The sequence below is a fragment of the Nerophis ophidion genome, linkage group LG19, assembly GCF_033978795.1.
Source record: "Nerophis ophidion isolate RoL-2023_Sa linkage group LG19, RoL_Noph_v1.0, whole genome shotgun sequence".
Taxonomy (NCBI): Eukaryota; Metazoa; Chordata; class Actinopteri; order Syngnathiformes; family Syngnathidae; genus Nerophis; species Nerophis ophidion.
Window position 1 is genome coordinate 1,598,693 of NC_084629.1, and position 18,808 is coordinate 1,617,500.

Consider the following 18,808-nt stretch of genomic DNA (forward strand, 5'->3'; position numbering starts at 1 on the left):
TTTGGAGCAGAGTCTTAAAAACACCAGCATGCTGTCATGGAGATGATCTTTGACTAGCATTTTTGCAAATGGTCCTTAAAAACAGCACAGCGCTCCTGTAACTCACACAACATTAACAGACCAAAATCAAATGTCACCTGGCATCGGAAATATACTAAATAAGAATAGTGGCAAAGAAGAAGTCCGGCGGCCCGATCCTTAGATTTCTGGAAATCTGGCCTCCCAAAACAATTTAGTTGAACATCCCTGATGTCCCTCCGGCGAAACTTCTCTGCCATCCCTGTGGAGGTTGGGGACATTGAACAGGAATGGGCAATGTTCAAAGCCTCTATTGCTAAAGCTGCAGCTGCGAGCTGTGGCCAGAAGGTCTTAGGTGCATCAAGGGGCGATAACCCTTGAACACCCTGGTGGACAGCGGTGGTCAGGGAAGCCGTCCGACTGAAGAAGGAGTCCTACCGGGGTATGGTATCCCAGGGGATTCCGGAGGCAGTTGCAAGGTACCGACAGGCCCGAAGAGTAGCGGACGAGGCTAAGCAGAGGGTGTGGGAGCAGTTCGGGGAATCCATGGAGAAGGACTATCGGGTGGCACCAAAGCTGTTCTGGAATACCAGGGGGAAGAAGGGAACTATCCAAGCTGTGTACAGCAAGGATGGTACTCTGCTGACTTCAAGTAAGGAAGGCGTAGGGCGCTGGAAAGAGCACTTTGAGGAACTCCTGAACCCAACTACATCAGTCACACCCTCCCTGACCGCAGCGGAGCCTGAGGATTATGGTGGATCGACGTCGATCACTCGGAGTGTCCTCCAATCTCTGTACAACCGAAGCGAGAGTTGTGTCCAGGTGCTTGGATGTAATTCGGTTCCGCTTCCAGAGGGGGTTGGTCTATGCCAGGGCTGCGCTTTGTCACCTATCCTGTTTGGGAATTTCATGGACAGGATTTCTAGGCAGAGTCGTGACCACGGCGGAGAGGGGATACGTCTCGGGGTGCTAAAGGTTGCATCACTGCTGTTTGCAGATGATGTGGTCCTGATGGCACCTTCGGTTCGTGACCTTCATCTCTCACTGGATCGGTTCGCAGCCGAGTATTCAGCGGCTGGAATGAGGATCAGCATCTCCAAATCTGAGGCCTTGGTTCTCAGCCTGAAACCTATGGTTTGTACTGTCCGGGTAGCGAATGAGACTCTGTCCCAGGTGGAGGAGTTTAAGTATCTCGGGGTCTCGTTCACCAGTGAGAGAAAGATGGAGAAGGAAATCAGCAGGAGAATGGGAGCAGCTGAGGCATTATTGCGGTCTCTCTGCTGCACTGTTGTGACTAAACGAGAGCTAAGCCAGAAGGCAAAGCTCTCGGCCTACCGAGCTGTCTCCATTCCTACTCTCACCTCTGGTCATGAAGTGTGGGTCATGACCGAAAGAGTAAGATCGTGGATACAAGCGGTCGAAAGGAGTTTCCTCAGAAAGGTGGCCGGCATCTCCCTTAGAGATAGGGTGAGTAGTCGAGTCACCCGAGAGAGACTCGGAGTAGAGCCGCTGCTCCTTAGCTTGGAAAGGAGCCAGCTTAGGTGGTTGGGGCATCTTGTCCGGGTGCCTCAGCAGCGTCTCCCTAGGGAGGTCCTCCTTGCACGGCCCACTGGGAGGAGACCCTGCGGCAGGCCAAAGACCAGATGGGGGGATTACATCTCCTTTCAGGCCTGGGATCCCCCAGGAGGAAGTTGCTAATGTTGCTCTGGAGAGGGAAGTCTGGGGGTCTCTGCTGGAGCTGTTGTCCCTGCCACCCCATTCTGGATAAGCGGTTGAAGATGGATGGATCCCTGACGGTCACTTTCTTTTTCATATTTAGTTCATGACCCTAACCCAACGCTACAAAAATCTTACATTTTTTTTACAACACAAAAGTGTTTAGTATAGTAAACATTCATGCAGGCCCCCCCTCATAAAAAGTATTATCAAATTTTTCTTGTATGATGAGCAGTCTTCAGTCATTATTCTTTATATATTTACATATACATAAAATACATTTATCATTAATCATTTTATTATAATGTAAATCAATACACTCTAATCAACAATGATATGATTCAAGGAATTACATGACAACATGTCTAAGTAACTTACTTTCTCATTCAGTTTCATTTGAAAAACATTGATTTTATTTTTTAATAGAAAAATGTACATACAAACATATATTCTCAATGTATATAAAAACCAAAGCACTTTCAACAAATCCCCACAATTTCAAACATCCATCAGGTTGAGCAAATACTGCAAAGGAAAGCAAACTAAAGCAAATACAAAGAGAATATACAAATAATGACAATAAATAATGATAAAAAAAAGACAAGATAAAAAAATTCAAACAGACACAAAAAAAGGATATTCTAAGCCAGTGGTTCTCAAATGGGGGTACGCGTACCCCTGGGGGTACTTGAAGGTATGCCAAGGGGTACGTGAGATTTTTTTTAAATATTCTAAAAATAGCAACAATTCAAAAATCCTTTTTAAATATATTTATCGATTAATACTTTAACAAAATATGAATCTAAGTTCATAAAGTGTGAAAAAAAATGCAACAATGCAATATTCAGTGTTGACAGCTAGATTTTTTGTGGACATGTTCCATAAATATTTCCAAATAGTTGAAGAAAGACCACTACAAATGAGCAATATTTTGCACCGTTATACAATGTAATGAATCAGAAAGTGATGACATAGTGCTGTATTTTACTTCTTTATCTCTTTTTTCCTACCAGAAATGCTTTGCTGTGATTAGGGGGTACTTGAATTAAACACATGTCCACAGGGGGTACATCACTGAAAAAAGGTTGACAACCACTGATCTAAATCACTTAACATTTCTGAAAAAATGAAATCAATTTGAGGACTTTTGTATTTTTAATAATTTTCCAAGATTTAATCGATCATTTAAAATGATTAAGCCAATTAGAAAATGTAGGTTTTATTGTCATAAATTAATGTAGAAATGTATTTGCTTGGAGCATAATAATGTTGACAAACATTTCGACGGTATATCATTTATAAAATGCCAAATCTGAAATTAGATTTAGAAAAGTAAATGTGAAGTTAGATTTAGAAAAGTAAATGTGAAGTTAGATTTAGAAAAGGAAATGTGAAGTTAGATTTAGAAAAGTAAATGTGAAGTTAGATTTAGAAAAGTAAATGTGAAGTTAGATCTAGAAAAGTAAATGTGAAGTTAGATTTAGAAAAGTAAATGTGAAGTTAGATTTAGAAAAGTAAATGTGAAGTTAGATCTAGAAAAGTAAATGTGAAGTTAGATTTAGAAAAGGAAAAAGCAGAGAAGATTTCATAAAAAAAAGGCAACATGGGACATTTTCTCACCGCCTCAACCTAGCCTGCTGCCTGCGTGTGAGGGGCGGGGCCTTGACGCCATTGGTCAATGGGTCGACGGGCTACACGCCAATTGGTGGATGTGGGCACGTGTGTGATGACGTCACCACAGTGGCGCTCACTATCATGTGTGTGTCAGCCTGAGAAACTCGCTGCGGCTCCTGCTGCTTCTCCTCCTTCTCCTTCTTCTCCTCCTTCTCCTTCTTCTCCTCCTTCTCCTTCTTCTCCTCCTTCTCCTCCTTCTCCTCCTTCTCTTACTTGTCCTGCTGCTGCTGCGTGTCCGCCGTGAGGAGCATCCTGGTGGTCTGCGTGCGGCTGAGGTAGGCACGGCTAACATCCCTCCTCTTTTCATCGCGCACTTGTCTCTCAGGATGGATGCCATCTATTGCCTCCTTTTCCACGGGACTTTGTCTTTGCGTGGCTGCTACTTGGGCTCCATCCCACTGATGCTGCGTGTCCGCATCTTTGCACTTTTTTATCCTGGACTGAATGATAAGGGAAGTTGAAAGTGACACAAAAAAATCCTATCCACACTGACGTTGACCACAAGAAGTAAACAAGAAGAAGCCTAAAAGCCTCACACGAGGTACAGTACTGTACTTTAGGGTTTATAAATAATGTTGATCAACATTATTTGCACTTCCTTGCAAAGTTGCAACACAATGAGAGACATTCACACATGGAATATTACAGACTGTCAGTATTCATTCAAAAGTCAACTTCTTTAGAAAATGTGGTCTGTTCTGTTAAATCTGCAAATGTAAATATGAGTTAGCTCGAAAAGTAAATACATGCAAATACCTTCCATCAAAGACATCAAACATGGATACTCCTGCATTCTTGTGTTGAGTCTTTGAAGACAACGTCCAACTATTGTGGATTGTTGACTCAGCATAGTGTGCTGCACACCTGGGCAAAGTACCACCTGCAGGCCACATGCAGCCAATCAATCAATCAAAGTCTTTTATATAGCCCCATATCACGAGTGTCTCAAAGGGCTGCACAAGCCACAACAATTAACATTTTCAATCCGGCCCATCATCAGGGGTGTCAAACTCATTTTAGATCGAGGTCCACATAAAGAAAGATCTCCTCCCAAGTGGGCCAGACTGGTAAAATCACGGCACGATAACTTAAAAATAAAGACAACTTCAGATTGTTTTCTTTGTTTGAAAATAGAAAAAGCACATTCTGAAATTCTACAAATCATAATGTTGTTGGGTTTTTTTTACACTTCCATGTTGTGTGACTAGGATTCTATCCACTTGTCATTATTTATACTTTCTGGATAAATGATGTGATAACGTTGACCAGTCAGCTCATTGGTGTTCGTTTTCAATCTATAAAGATAAAAAAATAATTTCAAAATCAAATTACAGGATGTTATTTATGTAGTTTGCTCATTTTCCTCAACTGGTGCACTAACATCATGTGGTTTATTTTTTTTACGTCTGTAGCGTCATCTACAAAAAGACAAAGAATTGCTATTGCGGCATCTAGTGGACGAATTTAGAACTGCAGTTTCTTTCATTCAAAAATGTTGGCTCATTTTTATACTTACAGAACTCATCCCACAGGCAACATTAAACCTGTTTGTGGACCTGATCCACATGTTTGACACCCTGGTCTACATCATCTTTTTACACCTTCAACATGACAAGTGTGTTTGCCATCATGATGTGCAGTCATGTTCTGAAATGACTTAGTCTTCAACTATAATAAGTCTTTCAATGGATGAAATGTGCACTTGTGGGTGTTGTAGGAGTTATTAGTGTTGTAGGAGTTATTAGGAGTTATTAGTGTTGTGGGAGTTGTTCGTGTTGTAGGAGTTATTAGTGCTGTAGGAGTTATTAGGAGTTATTTGTGTTGTTGGAGTTATTAGTGTTGTTGGAGTTATTAGGAGTTATTAGTGTTGTTGGAGTTATTAGTGTTGTTGGAGTTATTAGGAGTTATTAGTGTTGTTGGAGTTATTAGTGTTGTTGGAGTTATTAGGAGTTATTAGTGTTGTTGGAGTTATTAGGAGTTATTAGTGTTGTTGGAGTTATTAGGAGTTATTAGTGTTGTTGGAGTTATTAGTGTTGTTGGAGTTATTAGTGTTGTTGGAGTTGTTAGTGTTGTAGGAGTTATTAGTGTTGTAGGAGTTATTAGGGGTTATTAGTGTTGTAGGAGTTATTAGGAGTTATTAGTGCTGTAGGAGTTATTATGAGTTATTAGTGTTGTAGGAGTTATTAGTGTTGTAGGAGTTATGAGTTATTAGTGTTGCAGGAGTTATTAGTGTTGTGGGAGTTAGTGTTGTAGGAGTTAGTGTTGTAGGAGTTATTAGTGTTGTATGAGTTATTAGGAGTTATTAGTATTGTAGGAGTTATTAGTGTTGTTGGAGTTATTAGTGTTGTAGGAGTTATTAGGAGTTATTAGTATTGTAGGAGTTATTAGTGTTGTTGGAGATATTAGTGTTGTAGGAGTTATTAGGAGTTATTAGTATTGTAGGAGTTATTAGTGGTGTAGGAGTTATTAGGAGTTATTAGTATTGTAGGAGTTATTAGTGTTGTAGGAGTTATTAGTGTTGTAGGAGTTATTAGTGTTGTAGGAGTTATTAGTGTTGGCGTTATTAGTGTAGGAGTTGTTTCCAAAGCAGCTAGTATGTGTCAGAAACAGATGCAGAAGCACATTTTTACAACACATTCCTGGTAGAAGTATATACTATCAGCACAAGTTCACCATCAGAGTATATACATTGAATGATGTACAATCTAGAAGGGGGGGTTAGGTTAGCTTAAGTTAGCTTAAGTTAAGTTAGCTTAAGTTAGGTTAGGTTAGCTTAAGTTAGGTTAGCTTAAGTTAACTTAAGTTAAGTTAGCTTGAGTTAGGTTAGCTTAAGTTAGGTTAGCGTATGTTAGGTTAGGTTGCTATCAGCACATTTCAGTCATCAAACAAGTTTAAAGTCAAAGTATGCGCGACCATTTTCATACATCTTTGTGTTGTAAAAAATAAATGTTACATTACCTTTATAGTTAAAGACTAACTTAGTGTCAGCTTTTACTCATGTTCATTATTACAGGGGTCAAAAACAAAAACAATAGTAAAATTGAAGAAAGAGCCCTTGCTGTGCGTCAAGGAGAGTCCGACTATATCCAGCCTCTTCGGGCTGTGACTGGCCGGACCTCATTGGGTCAGGCCCGCCCACCAGAGACTCGCCACGGTGTCCCAACTCCCGGCCTGGTTCTAGAGGGGGGCCCTGGTGACCCTCGTCCAGGCGAGGGAAATATGAGTCCATTTTGTGTAAATCCATAGAAGTCTTCCAGTCTTTGAGCTGCTCTTTGTCTGATCCCTCACCTAGGACCTGTTTGTCTTGGGAGACCCTAGCAGGAGTCATGGAAGCCCCCAGACAACATAACTCCTAGGACCTGTTTGTGTTTGGAGACCCTAGCAGGAGTCATGGAAGCCCCCAGACAACATAACTCCTAGGACCTGTTTGTGTTTGGAGACCCTAGCAGGAGTCATGGAAGCCCCCAGACAACATAGCTCCTAGGACCTGTTTGTGTTTGGAGACCCTAGCAGGAGTCATGGAAGCCCCCAGACAACATAACTCCTAGGACCTGTTTGTGTTTGGAGACCCTAGCAGGAGTCATGGAAGCCCCCAGACAACATAACTCCTAGGACCTGTTTGTGTTTGGAGACCCTAGCAGGAGTCATGGAAGCCCCCGGACAACATAGCTCCTAGGACCTGTTTGTGTTTGGAGACCCTAGCAGGAGTCATGGAAGCCCCCAGACAACATAACTCCTAGGACCTGTTTGTGTTTGGAGACCCTAGCAGGAGTCATGGAAGCCCCCAGACAACATAACTCCTAGGACCTGTTTGTGTTTGGAGACCCTAGCAGGAGTCATGGAAGCCCCCAGACAACATAACTCCTAGGACCTGTTTGTGTTTGGAGACCCTAGCAGGAGTCATGGAAGCCCCCAGACAACATAACTCCTAGGACCTGTTTGTGTTTGGAGACCCTAGCAGGAGTCATGGAAGCCCCCAGACAACATAGCTCCTAGGACCTGTTTGTGTTTGGAGACCCTAGCAGGAGTCATGGAAGCCCCCAGACAACATAACTCCTAGGACCTGTTTGTGTTTGGAGACCCTAGCAGGAGTCATGGAAGCCCCCAGACAACATAACTCCTAGGACCTGTTTGTGTTTGGAGACCCTAGCAGGAGTCATGGAAGCCCCCGGACAACATAGCTCCTAGGACCTGTTTGTGTTTGGAGACCCTAGCAGGAGTCATGGAAGCCCCCAGACAACATAACTCCTAGGACCTGTTTGTGTTTGGAGACCCTAGCAGGAGTCATGGAAGCCCCCAGACAACATAACTCCTAGGACCTGTTTGTGTTTGGAGACCCTAGCAGGAGTCATGGAAGCCCCTGGACAACATAACTCCTAGGACCTGTTTGTGTTTGGAGACCCTAGCAGGAGTCATGGAAGCCCCCAGACAACATAACTCCTAGGACCTGTTTGTGTTTGGAGACCCTAGCAGGAGTCATGGAAGCCCCCAGACAACATAACTCCTAGGACCTGTTTGTCTTGGGAGACCCTAGCAGGAGTCATGGAAGCCCCTGGACAACATAACTCCTAGGACCTGTTTGTGTTTGGAGACCCTAGCAGGAGTCATGGAAGCCCCCAGACAACATAACTCCTAGGACCTGTTTGTGTTTGGAGACCCTAGCAGGAGTCATGGAAGCCCCCGGACAACATAACTCCTAGGACCTGTTTGTGTTTGGAGACCCTAGCAGGAGTCATGGAAGCCCCCGGACAACATAACTCCTAGGACCTGTTTGTGTTTGGAGACCCTAGCAGGAGTCATGGAAGCCCCCAGACAACATAGCTCCTAGGACCTGTTTGTGTTTGGAGACCCTAGCAGGAGTCATGGAAGCCCCCAGACAACATAACTCCTAGGACCTGTTTGTGTTTGGAGACCCTAGCAGGAGTCATGGAAGCCCCCAGACAACATAACTCCTAGGACCTGTTTGTGTTTGGAGACCCTAGCAGGAGTCATGGAAGCCCCCGGACAACATAGCTCCTAGGACCTGTTTGTGTTTGGAGACCCTAGCAGGAGTCATGGAAGCCCCCAGACAACATAACTCCTAGGACCTGTTTGTGTTTGGAGACCCTAGCAGGAGTCATGGAAGCCCCCAGACAACATAACTCCTAGGACCTGTTTGTGTTTGGAGACCCTAGCAGGAGTCATGGAAGCCCCTGGACAACATAACTCCTAGGACCTGTTTGTGTTTGGAGACCCTAGCAGGAGTCATGGAAGCCCCCAGACAACATAACTCCTAGGACCTGTTTGTGTTTGGAGACCCTAGCAGGAGTCATGGAAGCCCCCAGACAACATAACTCCTAGGACCTGTTTGTCTTGGGAGACCCTAGCAGGAGTCATGGAAGCCCCTGGACAACATAACTCCTAGGACCTGTTTGTGTTTGGAGACCCTAGCAGGAGTCATGGAAGCCCCCAGACAACATAACTCCTAGGACCTGTTTGTGTTTGGAGACCCTAGCAGGAGTCATGGAAGCCCCCGGACAACATAACTCCTAGGACCTGTTTGTGTTTGGAGACCCTAGCAGGAGTCATGGAAGCCCCCGGACAACATAACTCCTAGGACCTGTTTGTGTTTGGAGACCCTAGCAGGAGTCATGGAAGCCCCCAGACAACATAACTCCTAGGACCTGTTTATGTTTGGAGACCCTAGCAGGAGTCATGGAAGCCCCCAGACAACATAACTCCTAGGACCTGTTTGTCTTGGGAGACCCTAGCAGGAGTCATGGAAGCCCCCGGACAACATAACTCCTAGGACCTGTTTGTGTTTGGAGACCCTAGCAGGAGTCATGGAAGCCCCCAGACAACATAACTCCTAGGACCTGTTTGTGTTTGGAGACCCTAGCAGGGGTCATGGAAGCCCCCAGACAACATAACTCCTAGGACCTGTTTGTGTTTGGAGACCCTAGCAGGAGTCATGGAAGCCCCCAGACAACATAACTCCTAGGACCTGTTTATGTTTGGAGACCCTAGCAGGAGTCATGGAAGCCCCCAGACAACATAACTCCTAGGACCTGTTTGTCTTGGGAGACCCTAGCAGGAGTCATGGAAGCCCCCGGACAACATAACTCCTAGGACCTGTTTGTGTTTGGAGACCCTAGCAGGAGTCATGGAAGCCCCCAGACAACATAACTCCTAGGACCTGTTTGTGTTTGGAGACCCTAGCAGGAGTCATGGAAGCCCCCAGACAACATAACTCCTAGGACCTGTTTGTGTTTGGAGACCCTAGCAGGAGTCATGGAAGCCCCTGGACAACATAACTCCTAGGACCTGTTTGTGTTTGGAGACCCTAGCAGGAGTCATGGAAGCCCCCAGACAACATAACTCCTAGGACCTGTTTGTGTTTGGAGACCCTAGCAGGGGTCATGGAAGCCCCCAGACAACATAACTCCTAGGACCTGTTTGTGTTTGGAGACCCTAGCAGGAGTCATGGAAGCCCCCAGACAACATAACTCCTAGGACCTGTTTGTGTTTGGAGACCCTAGCAGGAGTCATGGAAGCCCCCAGACAACATAACTCCTAGGACCTGTTTGTGTTTGGAGACCCTAGCAGGAGTCATGGAAGCCCCTGGACAACATAACTCCTAGGACCTGTTTGTGTTTGGAGACCCTAGCAGGAGTCATGGAAGCCCCCAGACAACATAACTCCTAGGACCTGTTTGTGTTTGGAGACCCTAGCAGGAGTCATGGAAGCCCCCAGACAACATAACTCCTAGGACCTGTTTGTGTTTGGAGACCCTAGCAGGAGTCATGGAAGCCCCTGGACAACATAACTCCTAGGACCTGTTTGTGTTTGGAGACCCTAGCAGGAGTCATGGAAGCCCCCAGACAACATAACTCCTAGGACCTGTTTGTGTTTGGAGACCCTAGCAGGAGTCATGGAAGCCCCTGGACAACATAACTCCTAGGACCTGTTTGTGTTTGGAGACCCTAGCAGGGGTCATGGAAGCCCCCAGACAACATAACTCCTAGGACCTGTTTGTGTTTGGAGACCCTAGCAGGAGTCATGGAAGCCCCCAGACAACATAACTCCTAGGACCTGTTTATGTTTGGAGACCCTAGCAGGAGTCATGGAAGCCCCCAGACAACATAACTCCTAGGACCTGTTTGTGTTTGGAGACCCTAGCAGGAGTCATGGAAGCCCCCGGACAACATAACTCCTAGGACCTGTTTGTGTTTGGAGACCCTAGCAGGAGTCATGGAAGCCCCCAGACAACATAACTCCTAGGACCTGTTTGTGTTTGGAGACCCTAGCAGGAGTCATGGAAGCCCCCAGACAACATAACTCCTAGGACCTGTTTGTGTTTGGAGACCCTAGCAGGAGTCATGGAAGCCCCTGGACAACATAACTCCTAGGACCTGTTTGTGTTTGGAGACCCTAGCAGGAGTCATGGAAGCCCCCAGACAACATAACTCCTAGGACCTGTTTGTGTTTGGAGACCCTAGCAGGGGTCATGGAAGCCCCCAGACAACATAACTCCTAGGACCTGTTTGTGTTTGGAGACCCTAGCAGGAGTCATGGAAGCCCCCAGACAACATAACTCCTAGGACCTGTTTGTGTTTGGAGACCCTAGCAGGAGTCATGGAAGCCCCCAGACAACATAACTCCTAGGACCTGTTTGTGTTTGGAGACCCTAGCAGGAGTCATGGAAGCCCCCAGACAACATAACTCCTAGGACCTGTTTGTGTTTGGAGACCCTAGCAGGAGTCATGGAAGCCCCCGGACAACATAACTCCTAGGACCTGTTTGTGTTTGGAGACCCTAGCAGGAGTCATGGAAGCCCCCAGACAACATAACTCCTAGGACCTGTTTGTGTTTGGAGACCCTAGCAGGAGTCATGGAAGCCCCTGGACAACATAACTCCTAGGACCTGTTTGTGTTTGGAGACCCTAGCAGGAGTCATGGAAGCCCCCAGACAACATAACTCCTAGGATCATCAGGACACCTGAACTCCTCTAGCAGGTAAGGTGGCAGCTCAGAGAGGAGACTCTTGCATCTTATACTGAATGAAAATACTTTAAAGTGCAGTTTGAGTTCCAGGTACTGTAAAGTAGTGTGTACCTACTAGGGTTGTCTTGATGCCAATATTTTGGTACCAGTACCAAAATGTTTTCCGATACTTTTCTAAAAATGACATTATTGGCTTTATTTGAACAAACAATCTTAGTGTAGATGAAACATAAGTTTATTATTGTCATTTAGTTCTTCAATAAAATGTTGAACATACTAGACAACTTGTCTTTTAGTAGGAAGTAAACAAACAAAGACTCCTAATTATGCAGTAACATATTGTGTACTTTATACACCTATTATTTTGCACACATTATGGGGGACAATCTGTAAAAATTGATTATTCATCTACTTGTTCAGTTACTGTTAATATCTGCTTATGTTCTCTTTTAACATGTTCTATCTACACTTCTGTTCAAATGTAATAATCACTTATTCTTCTCTTCTTTGATACGTGACATTAGTTTTGGATGATACCACACATTTAGGTATGGATCATGTGGATACCAAGTAGTTCCAGGATCATACATTGGTCATATATTTAAAGTCCTCATGTGTCCAGGGACATATTTACTGACTTTATAAACATAATACACTCTTTTTTTTTAAAGAAAAAAGACTTTGTGATGATAAAAAATATTGATGTAATCATAGCAGTAGTTATTGGATATGCTCTTGTACTTGGTATCATTACAGTGGATGTCAGGTGTAGATCCACCCATGGCGTTTGTTTACATTGTGAGGGCGGTGAGCTATTGTATCCTCCTAGGGTGTGTAGTGAAGCATGTTTAGCTATTCCTCATCCTCCAGTGATATTGGTACTTGTAAGAAACCTTCTTCATCTGTCTCCATGAAGACCAGGATTAGTAATTTAGAAGTAGCTGAAACACTGTGGATGGATGTTAGCCGCATGTCTTAAAGCAGCTCTTCCTGAGGGTGTTTCAGTGTTATAACTTCATTTCTATTTTTACTTATTAAGCCAAAATGCGTCCATTCTCCCTTTTCTGTCTACACACTGTGTCTGCTTTTTAGCGTAATAAAAATATTAAACGGTGTTACTGTTTTTCCATTTACAGTACCGTAATACACTGTAAAACAACAACCCCAAACAGCCATTTTACCCTCAAATAGTGGAACTGGTTGTTGTTTTTAGTATTTGCAGTGATATGCTTTTAAAAACAAAACATTCTACATTTTCCTGTAAAATTCTAGCAACATTGTGTGAAATCCACCATAAATGTTACCTAAAGTTATGGCTGGCAGTTTTTACCATAAAATACAGCGGTACTGTTTTTCCATTTTCAGTATTAGGCTGTAAAAACCACCGTCAATTTTAAGGTAAAAAGGGATAACAGATCTCGTTAATCAGAATCTCTGAGGCTTCGAGAACTGATGTATTCTCTTACAATAAAAGCATTTTTTATGACCCGCCAGATATTAAATGAGGTCATGAAATGAAACAGTCAGTCCAACAATGACAATGATTTACTGCAGCTGCTATTTCTGCTAAAAAAGTGTAGAAGTTTCCTCTCCTCCCACTTGTAATAAACAGAGCGTCTAACTTGGCGGTCCAAGGTTCCCAAAGACAGAAGAGCTGACACCAAAATGTAAGCACAGATGGTCAAACTTTTATCAGACTAAGATCAATAAAATAAGTTCATGCTGGAAGGCATCGATCTGCCATCCCTTCATGAAAGTGTGTCTCCTATAGTAAGTAATAACTTTGCATCCAAACACTAAACATACTTTCATCACTGGTGAGTTAGTCTTCTACATTTTACAGGACTCAGAAAGTTATTATTTCATAAATGAGCTGTGCTTGTGTCCCTGATGTGCTCTTCTTCTTCTTCTTCTTCTTCTCCTTCTTCTTCTTCTTCTTCTTCTTCTTCTTCTTCTTCTTCTTCTTCTTCTTCTTCTTCTTCTTCTTCACACATGACAAAGCAGATGATGTCATATTGCATGGATCTGATTTTTCTGCAATAGTATAGCACAAACCCCGTTTCCATATGAGTTGGGAAATGGTGTTAGATGTAAATATAAACAGAATACAATGATTTGCAAATCCTTTTCAAGCCATATTCAGTTGAATATGCTACAAAGACAACATATTTCATGTTCAAACTCATAAACATTCTATTTTTGCAAATAATCATTAACTTTAGAATTTGATGCCAGCAACACGTGACAAAGAAGTTGGGAAAGGTGGCAATAAATACTGATAAAGTTGAGGAATGCTCATCAAACACTTATTTGGAACATCCCACAGGTGTGCAGGCTAATTGGGAACAGGTGGGTGCCATGATTGGCTATAAAAGCAGCTTCCATGAAATGCTAAGTCATTCACAAACAAAGATGGGGTGAGGGTCACCACTTTGTAAGCAAATTGTCGAACAGTTTTAGAACAACATTTCTCAACAAGCTATTGCAAGGAATTTAGGGATTTTACCATCTACGGTCTGTAAAATCATCAAAGGGTTAAGAGAATCTGGAGAAATCACTGCACGTAAGCGATGATATTATGGACTTTTGATCCCTCAGGCGGTACTGCATCAAAAACTGACATCAGTGTGTAAAGGATATCACCACATGGGCCGAGGAACACTTCATAAAACCACTGTCAGTTGGTTGCTACATCTGTAAGTGCAAGTTAAAACTCTACTATGCAAAGCAAAACCCATTTATCAACAACATCCTGAAATGCCGCCAGCTTCTCTGGGCCCGAGATCATCTAAGATGGACTGATGCAAAGTGGAAAAGTGTTCTGTGGTCTGACGAGTCCACATTTCAAATTATATTTGGAAACTGTAGACGTGGTGTCCTCGGAGCAAAGAGGAAAATAACCAATCGGATTGTTACGGGTGCAAAGTGTAAAAGCCAGCATGTGTGATGGTATGGGGGTGCATTAGTGCCCAAGGCATGGGTAACTTACACATGTGTGATGGTATGGGGGTGTATTAGTGCCCAAGACATGGGTAACTTACACATGTGTGATGGTATGGGGGTGTATTAGTGCCCAAGGCATGGGTAACTTACACATGTGTGATGGTATGGGGGTGTATTAGTGCCCAAGACATGGGTAACTTACACATGTGTGATGGTATGGGGGTGTATTAGTGAACAAGACATGGGTAACTTACACATGTGTGATGGTATGGGGGTGTATTAGTGCCCAAGGCATGGGTAACTTACACATGTGTGATGGTATGGGGGTGTATTAGTGCCCAAGGCATGGGTAACTTACACATGTGTGATGGTATGGGGGTGTATTAGTGCCCAAGACATGGGTAACTTACACATGTGAGATGGTATGGGGGTGTATTAGTGCCCAAGGCATGGGTAACTTACACATGTGTGATGGTATGGGGGTGTATTAGTGCCCAAGGCATGGGTAACTTACACATGTGTGATGGTATGGGGGTGTATTAGTGCCCAAGGCATGGGTAACTTACACATGTGTGATGGTATGGGGGTGTATTAGTGCCCAAGGCATGGGTAACTTACACATCTGTGAAGGCACCATTAATGCTGAAAGGTACATACAGGTTTTGGAGCAACATATGTTGTCATCCAAGCAACGTTATCATGGACGCCCCTGCTTATTTCAGCAAGACAATGTCAAGCCACGTGTTACAACAGCGTGGTTTTGTAGTAAAAGAGTGCAGGTACTTTCCTGGCCCGCCTGTAGTCCAGACCTGTCTCCCATGGACAATGTGTGGCGCATTATGAAGCGTAAAATAGGACAGCGGAGACCCCGGACTGTTGAAGGACTGAAGCTCTACATAAAACAAGAATGGGAAAGAATTCCACTTTCAAAGCTTCAACAATTAGTTTCCTCAGTTCCCAAACGTTTATTGAGTGTTGTTAAAAGAAAATGTGATGTAACACAGAGGTGAACATGCCCTTTCCCATCTACTTTGGCACGTGTTGCAGCCATGAAATTCAAAGTTAATTATTATTGGCAAAAAAAAAAGTTTATAAGTTTGAACATGAAATATGTTGTCTTTGTAGCATATTCAACTGAATATGGCTTGAAAAGGATTTGCAAATCATTGTATTCTGTTTATATTTACATCTAACACAATGTCCCAACTCATATGGAAACGGGGTTTGTATGTCACATAAATGACTGCATTGATTGCAGTGATTGGTGACCACGCTCATATTTTGCAAAACCAACTTTTCCTACCTTAACCAGTTTTTGTGTGTTTGAGACCCACAGAAGTCAAACCCTGGAGGCATGAAACAGTATTTTCTTCTTCCATGTTAGCTTAGTTACATCTCTATAGATGGTAGAGTTTACATCTCTATAGATGGTAGAGTTTACATCTCTATAGATGGTAGAGTTTACTCAAAGAGCTTCGCGTGAGTTTGCCAATTTTATTTACAAAAACCAAAAGCAGTGAAGTTGTCATGTTGTGTAAATGCTAAATAAAAAGAGAAAACAACAAATCCTTTTCAACTTATATTCAATGAAATAGACTGCAAAGACAAGATATTTCATCTTCACACTCACAAACTTCATTTATTTTTGCAAATAATCATGAACTTATAATATACATATATATATATATATATGTGTGTGTGTTTGTACATATATATGTATATATATATGTATATATATATATATATATATATATATATATATATATATATATATATATATATATATATATATATATATATATATATATATATATATATATATATATATATAAGACTCAAAGGTATACTATAGGATGTATACTAGAGAAATAATGAATATACCAATAATGGTAGTAGACAACTTAGCAATAATGGTAAGGAAACATTGAGCACATAACACTTTGAGACAAAGTACAACAACAAGTCAAATTAATTAAAGACCCACATCTCTATATTTGAACCAGACCCAATGTTTGTATAATAGTTTGAATTGATTAATAGTTTGGCATTGCTTGTGTTGTAAGTCCAGTTTGTTCCATAGTTTTACTGTGCATACAGACACACAAAAACATAGTTTTACTGTGCATACAGACACACAAAAACATAGTTTTACTGTGCATACAGACACACAAAAACATAGTTTTACTGTGCATACAGACACACAAAAACATAGTTTTACTGTGCATACAGACACACAAAAACATAGTTTTACTGTGCATACAGACACACAAAAACATAGTTTTACTGTGCATACAGACACACAAAAACATAGTTTTACTCCGCATACAGACACACAAAAACATAGTTTTACTGTGCATACAGACACACAAAAACATAGTTTTACTGTGCATACAGACACACAAAAACATAGTTTTACTCCACATACAGACACACAAAAACATAGTTTTACTGTGCATACAGACACACAAAAACATAGTTTTACTCCACATACAGACACACAAAAACATAGTTTTACTGTGCATACAGACACACAAAAACCAATACTGCATGTGATCAATACTGCATGTGATCAATACTGCATGTGATCAATACATGCATGTGATCAATACTGCATGTGATCAATACATGCATGTGATCAATACTGCATGTGATCAATACTGCATGTGATCAATACAGTGCTTCCAGCCAGCAGTTGGACATGAAGATGATTGTTGGTCCACAAGAGACCTGAAACATTTTCTCTCAGTCTTGTCAGATATTTCTCTCCCAATTCTGCTTTCCATGACAAATACTTGCTTGTTAGCTTCATTTCTCACTAAATGAAAACAAATGTGAGAGTAAAAGTTAACTTGTACTAGGATTGTAGTGGTACTAGTATAGTAGCATGCTACTAAGTTAACTTGTACTAGTATTGTAGTGGTACTAGTATAGTAGCATGCTACTAAATTAACTTGTACTAGGATTGTAGTGGTACTAGTATAGTAGCATGCTACTAAGTTAACTTGTACTAGTATTGTAGTGGTACTAGTATAGTAGCATGCTACTAAGTTAACTTGTACTAGGATTGTAGTGGTACTACTATAGTAGCATGCTACTAAGTTAACTTGTACTAGGATTGTAGTGGTACTACTATAGTAGCATGCTACTAAGTTAACTTGTACTAGTATTGTAGTGGTACTAGTATAGTAGCATGCTACTAAGTTAACTTGTACTATGATTGTAGTGGTACTACTATAGTAGCATGCTACTAAGTTAACTTGTACTAGGATTGTAGTGGTACTACTATAGTAGCATGCTACTAAGTTAACTTGTACTAGTATTGTAGTGGTACTAGTATAGTAGCATGCTACTAAGTTAACTTGTACTAGGATTGTAGTGGTACTACTATAGTAGCATGCTACTAAGTTAACTTGTACTAGGATTGTAGTGGTACTACTATAGTAGCATGCTACTAAGTTAACTTGTACTAGTATTGTAGTGGTACTAGTATAGTAGCATGCTACTAAGTTAACTTGTACTAGTATTGTAGTGGTACTAGTATAGTAGCATGCTACTAAGTTAACTAGTACTAGGATTGTAGTGGTACTACTATAGTAGCATGCTACTAAGTTAACTTGTACTAGTATTGTAGTGGTACTAGTATAGTAGCATGCTACTAAGTTAACTTGTACTAGTATTGTAGTGGTACTACTATAGTAGCATGCTACTAAGTTAACTTGTACTAGGATTGTAGTGGTACTACTATAGTAGCATGCTACTAAGTTAACTTGTACTAGTATTGTAGTGGTACTAGTATAGTAGCATGCTACTAAGTTAACTTGTACTAGTATTGTAGTGGTACTACTATAGTAGCATGCTACTAAGTTAACTTGTACTAGTATTGTAGTGGTACTAGTATAGTAGCATGCTACTAAGTTAACTTGTACTAGTATTGTAGTGGTACTAGTATAGTAGCATGCTACTAAGTTAACTTGTACTAGTATTGTAGTGGTACTACTATAGTAGCATGCTACTAAGTTAACTTGTGCTAGGATTGTAGTGGTACTACTATAGTAGCATGCTACTAAGTTAACTTGTACTAGGATTGTAGTGGTACTACTATAGTAGCATGCTACTAAGTTAACTTGTACTAGGATTGTAGTGGTACTACTATAGTAGCATGCTACTAAGTTAACTTGTACTAGTATTGTAGTGGTACTAGTATAGTAGCATGCTACTAAGTTAACTTGTACTAGTATTGTAGTGGTACTAGTATAGTAGCATGCTACTAAGTTAACTTGTACTAGTATTGTAGTGGTACTACTATAGTAGCATGCTACCAAGTAACTTGTACTAGGATTGTAGTGGTACTACTATAGTAGCATGCTACTAAGTTAACTTGTACTAGTATTGTAGTGGTACTAGTATAGTAGCATGCTACTAAGTTAACTTGTACTAGAATTGTAGTGGTACTACTATAGTAGCATGCTACTAA

The 18,808-nt window shown here is 41.8% G+C and overlaps 1 protein-coding gene across 4 annotated transcripts in view; it reads left to right on the forward strand.

Annotated features, from left to right (window-relative positions):
- Positions 1-3,485: 3,485 nt before the first annotated feature.
- The window catches only part of LOC133537863 (beta-1,3-galactosyltransferase 1-like), a 25,815-nt gene continuing 10,492 nt past the window's right edge, over positions 3,486-18,808 (forward strand). For 2 of the 4 annotated variants that reach the window (XR_009802864.1, XM_061878957.1), the window contains exon 1: positions 11,096-11,403. The gene's annotated coding sequence lies outside the window, so the exon portion shown is untranslated. Of the gene's footprint in view, positions 3,684-3,704; positions 3,950-11,095; positions 11,404-18,808 lie in introns of those variants that run through there. The other 2 variants (XM_061878958.1, XM_061878959.1) reach the window with 2 other exon arrangements.